Genomic DNA, 5921 nt, shown 5'->3' with positions numbered 1-5921 from the left:
TACTTGGGTTGCTTCTAAGATTTAGCTATGACAAATTGTGCTGTCAACATGGGTGCACATATATTTCTGTAGTATGATGTTCTCACTTCTACCAAAAAACACCCCCAAGGAAATAGCTGGGTTGAGTGGGACCTCCAATCTTAGCTTTGTGAGGAATCTCCACAGTGATTTCATAGTGGTTCTACCAGCCTGCTGTCCCACCAACAACATTGAAGGGATCCTTTTCCCCACAGCCTCCCCAGCATGCCTTATTGGTTGACTCCTTGATGATCGCCATTCCTTCTGGGGTGAGAAGGAATCTCAGGGCTGCTTGAATTTGCATTGCTCAAATGGCCAATGAGGTTGAACCTTGTTTCATATATTTACTTGATATTTGTGTTTCTTCACCTGGGAAGTGGCTATTATGTCAGATGCCCATTGTTGGATTGGGTCTTTGACTTTTTAGGGACTGTTTTTTTTTTTAATTCTCTCTATGCTCTTGATAGAAGGCCTTTGTGAGAGAAACAGCATGTTTCTTTTGGAAAATACTTGGCTAAACTGAAGAGACCACTGGAGTCAGCCTGTACCGTAGCAGACCTTGGTGAATATCCAGTATGCCCTCTTCATTTCTTTTTGTCACATGCATTCTGGCCATGAAGTACATGGTGGTCTTCAGCTCACCATGAACCAGGGTGGCCTGGAACTCACAGCGACCCTCCTGCCTCAGTCTCACAAATTTTTGGGATTCCAGAATTGTGTCCCTATTGCAGGTCTCTCTTCATCATATAGATGGGGGAGTGGAAGTCTAGAGCAGGGTGGCGACTTAGCAGGAAAAACAGGATGCACTGTGAGCAAGGCCATCTCACCCTGACCATGCCCTGCCCTGGACCCCGGGTCATCTGCCCTGGGACACACACACTGGCACTGTGCAGCTCTCTGGCACTTACTGCCTCCTCCTTCCTGCACAGGACTCTCCTAGAAGGCGTTGAAGCCTCCAGGCTTGCACAGCTGCCCTACACTGGGGTCATTTTACCTCTAGGATGAACAATTAGCATCCCTGTATGCACTCAGTGCTCTCCTGTCTGCACTCGCAGCGCTGGGGGTTTCATGAAATTTTCTCCTCCTTCAAAGTGGCTGCGTGTGCTTTCTCCATCACGGCCCTCCTCCCGCATTTTCATGCAATGCCCAGAGTTTCTCTGAATGGTGCAGTCTGTGGCGCCTGCCTTGTGGCTCTCCTTCTCAGCTGTTGCTTGTTACTTCCTTTGTTTATGTTTTGTGACAGGGTCTCTCTATGTCATTGAGGCTCTTGCCTAACTGAGTCTGTAGTGAAGAGAGGTCTACACCTGAGGAGATCTTTCTGCCTCAGCCGCTTAAGTACTGGCATTACACATGCTTTACCAGGCCATGCAGCTCACGGGTTTCTGCATGGGTGACTTGTAAGCTGCTCATGTTCTTCCCCCTTCTTGGCAGGTACCAATCAACTTCCCCAACCTCTACACTGTGGCTTCCATGTTATGCTTGCAGGATTAGATGCCTGGAAGGTCAGACCCTCCTGAAAAGTGCATCACCCTGGGCTCAGCCCTACATGGGACACCAAAGTTAGCATCAAAAGCCAGCATTCTCTCTATGGCTGGACTTGGAGCACTCCAGAGTAACCTGAAACCCAGAGAAATACTACATCCTTTGTGCCTGCGTTCCTTTGGCTTGGTGTGCTGATCTTAAAAACGTGTGTTGTGCATTTGTTCATTTGGGGAGTTTTAAGGGCTATCTTTCAACCTGGAAATGGGAGATTTGATAATCTGGGGTAACTGCTTTTTCCTTCTCCTCCTTGTCTCCTGTGGTGCTCTCATCTACCTTTCTTTAGATTTATAAATGCAAGAACAAATTTCCAAAGAATGGATGGGTTATTGAGATAATTGCATTTCATGTTGAGGAAAGTTTGCATCATGACACCATGTTCCATTCTTATCCCCAACATTTGAAGGTACCACCGTTTTCTTTTTTGTTTTTTTTTGTTTGATTTCTTGTTTTTTTGCAGTAGTGGGGGTTGAACTCAGGACCATGGGCTTGCAAGGCAGGAGCTTATGCCGTTGAGCTACCTCCCCAGCCAGGATTGCATATTTATTCATTTGTTCATCAGTTTTCAGATGTCAACATTTATAGTTTGACATATTAAAGAAATTGGTCAGCATAATAAAAAGTACAAGATTTTCTCCAAATGAAGTTCTACAAACTTGCTCAGTATATTACATGAAGTAATTTTTGCTTTCTTCAGAAAAGTGACATCAAGTAACCAGAACCCCAATGAAAACATCACAAAAACTCAAAATTCAATGAACATAGAAGACAACTCCATTGGTTCTTCAGTTTGCCTTGAATCCCCCATGTCACCACTCTTCTGAGTAATGCAATTAACAAACCAAGAAAAAATGAAGGGGGCGGGAATGAGAGGGTAGAATAGCTCTCTTGCTCACGGGAAGGATTACAGGGCATCCAGGGCAGGGAGAGACAGGAGGCCATGGGAAAAACGACAGTGTGAAGGTGTGTCACATACAGGGTCCTAATAACCTCAGTGAACCTGGACACCATATGCCATTGACATGAGCTAAAATTTGCAATATTAATACCAGATCAAGTCTGTTCCTCTACTCCTATAATCCCTGCACTGTAGAGGATGAGGCAGGAGGATCTGAAGGACATTAGGGCCAGCCAAGGCTACAATGTAAGTGCTTGGCCAGCGTGATCTGCATGGGGAAGCCCTGTGTCACAAAGAGAGGGAAACAAAAGCTTCAGTAAGAATGAAAGGGGAATAGTGACCTAGCAGAGAACAGAAGGAGGGGCAGCAATGACGTGGCCCGTGCTGGGTTGCCCAGTGGATACTGCTCCTGGCTGCAATTCCCTTCTGGCTTGTGCTGCTCCTTGGAAAACTTGGCTACCTGGAGATCTAGGAACCAGACCTGCAGTACAGGAAACTCCCTTCAAGGTGTGCCCTTGAGCCTATTGAGGGTGGGTACATTTCCTAGAGGTAAAAGGACCCGGGTTGGAGGGCTTGAGGGACAGATTGGAGTCACTCGGCCTGGCGAGGACCACAGGCCCAGGGCCTGCTCCCTAGGTCTGCTCAGTGGGGACCCAGACTCTGTGGTGGGGAAAGCAGGCTGCACTGCAGAGACTGACCGGTCTCTTTCTTCAATCTGGGTGTCCCCAGGAGCAGGGACACTCTGCTGGGAAAAGGAGCAGGAAAGGGGGCAGTGTCCCACAATTGCTGCCAACCTTTGCCTGGGGATGCATGCATGTCTCAGCTGCTGAGTGAGGAGATGACCTGGGAGCCCTACAGGACTCATCACAGCGTGTGCTCTGTGTGGGCATGGTTCATGCCCTGTCCCCAAGGCCTCTGCCTTCATAATTCACTCCTTTAATGCATCTGCCCATGCACTAAGTATTTGTAATACCTGAAGACATGAACACTCTCATAACCTAGACCCATGGCATCTAATTTATAGATTTCCTGGGGCAGGACAAACCCAACATGACTCCCCACAGAAGTGTTACAGAAACATAGAACCACTGTTGGAATTCAGTGACCTGTGCTTGTATTTAATTTGGTGGGGGGAATGAGAGTCGCGTTTTGCATCTTCAGGTTGTTTTTCCATTAGTAATTCACGTTTCTCTTGGTGCTGACAGGTTTTCCCAAGGTGGGGTTTGCGATTCCCATTCTCTGCTCTCTCAAAACCCCAAAACGAAGCTTACTTCACAAACCTGCTAAAGGTAATGACAACAGGTTCGTCTGGATGTCACTAGGAAGAAAGTCTGGAGGTCTTGAGGCCGGTTCCTGAGTGGTTTTCCTGGGGAATCCTTTTCATAGCCACTAGGGGGTACTGTGGCTGCAGCAACACTTGAGGTATGGAAATCTCTTTCCCCAGGGGCATGAAACAGCAAAGGTGAGGCCAGTGAGGAAGTTCTGGGTGACAGGAATCCTATGGATGCACAGGGGACATAGCTAAGTTCTCCCTCCCTGTGGCCCCAGCCCATGCTCTGTAACTGCTACTTGTAGGCTTGTGCTAAGCATGGGGTTTCTTGGTGAGCATTTTAACGAGGGCTCAAAGAATCTCAAAGTTTATGGTGTGAAGCGGTTTTTGTTTTTGTTTTGTTTTGTTTTTTTGGTGACATTTTTTGGTGGAGGTGATTGAGACCTTGCCAGGGCACTTCAGCAAAAAAACGAAGAGCAGTCAAGTACCTTGGAATGGAAGAATAGATACCATATCTGCTCAGGAATGACAAGACCTTACACGTAACATACCCCAAAGACATTAAAAAAAACTCTTGGAAACAATGAACAAATTTAAGGAAGTCACAGATGATCAGCTACAGCAATCAGCGGCTTTGCTGTGCACTGGCAGTGCACTATCTGAGAAACATAATAAGAAGTAATGTCACAAGGGCATCAACAACACAGGCTTGAAACAGTTTCTTTTATATGGAAAAATCAATATAAAAATAAGATGTAAAATAAAGGGCAGACAATATGCATCTTATATTTTTTATGTATTTGGTACAGGTACAGGATCTCACTAGCAGCTCAGACTCAGTGATCCTCCTGTTTCCAGCCTCCTCAGTGCTGGGATTACAAGTGTGCACCATCATGCCCAGTCTCGGTGGCCGGCTTAGCGTACCCAGGGGTAGGGCTGGTGCAGCATATGGTGCTGAGGATTTAACCCCCGACCCTGTACTTGCCTAAGCAGGCATTTAGTCCACTGAGCTATCTGGTCGGCCCAAGACAGACAATAGGAATAAGAGAGAAAAAAAATGTTATTCTAATTCCATGTGGACAGTGCATCTGAACATGTACCTTGATTTAGTGCAATTTTCTTTTGTGTTTTATATGATTTTTAGCCTGTCATTTTGGCTATTAATCTCTATTTGTGATAATTACCTTAATAAGGACCTAATAAATACATTAATTAATTTTTTTGAAACTATTGCCTTTATTTACACATAGATAGTTCAAAAAAGAACATGTCAGAAACTTTAACATAAGGTGGATCCACAAAAAAAGAAAAAATCTTGGGTTTTAAAAAAAAAACTGGTAATGGTGCCTGATCAAAGGATTCATATTCTCATAGATGAGAAAGTGGAGTTTTAGAAGGATAGTAAGGGAGGAACATTTTTATGGTGGGAGGGCAGTTATTACCAGGCTCACAGTGATTTGGAGAATGTCACAGTGCTAAGTACAGGATGATGGGACAACAGTTACTGCCAAGGGCCTTGGAACGGATCTTGTTATCACACAAAGCAGGTAAAAGGGAATGAGACAACAGAAAGTAATCAAGGTGCCAACCTACCTTCTTGGACCTAGCGTTCATCACATAAGTCCAAAAGGTGTAGGCGTAGGCAGCATTAGGGTACGGGTGACGAAAGCTGTTGGCCAGTGGCACAGCCTGCAGCAGTTCCCCAAAGCCTTGGCGCTCCTGTGGAGTGAAGCCAGCATTCTTTTTGTTTCCTTTGGGGTTAGGAGCATCAATTTCTTCATGAGCCACACTGAGGTCCCCACATAGTACAAAAGGCTTGTGGGATGCCAAGCCCTTCAAGAACTTGCAAAAGTCTTCATCACAGTGCTGACTGTACTCTAGCCTTACCAGACCTCGGCTGTGATCAGCACAAACCAGCCAAATGCAGCCACAATCACCCACCTTCCTTGTCATGTTCCTCTTCACCAATGCCATAAGAGACTTTGAGTGTGCACTGGCAGGAAAACAGACCCACACTGCCCTACCTTTCTTTGTCAGAAGGCGCTGACCAGTGCTGATGGGATAGTCCAGACAGCTCCTTCACGAAGCTCAGCTGGGAGTTTGTTCTCTGAACATTTGGTCTCCTAGAGGCACAGGATATTCAGGGCTTCTTCCTTTACCCTATCTAAGCGCTTCGTCTTAATCCAGGCATGAACC

The 5921-nt window shown here is 46.0% G+C and overlaps 1 pseudogene; it reads right to left on the bottom strand.

Moving 5' to 3' along the window:
- Nucleotides 1-5192: 5192 nt before the first annotated feature.
- Nucleotides 5193-5921, bottom strand: part of LOC101579440 — an 8934-nt pseudogene continuing 8205 nt past the window's right edge.

Source organism: Octodon degus, unplaced genomic scaffold, assembly GCF_000260255.1.
Source record: "Octodon degus isolate 3935 unplaced genomic scaffold, OctDeg1.0 scaffold00319, whole genome shotgun sequence".
NCBI lineage: Eukaryota > Metazoa > Chordata > Mammalia > Rodentia > Octodontidae > Octodon > Octodon degus.
The sequence above is the reverse complement of the archived record's forward strand: the minus strand, read 5'-3'. Positions and strand labels throughout refer to the sequence as shown.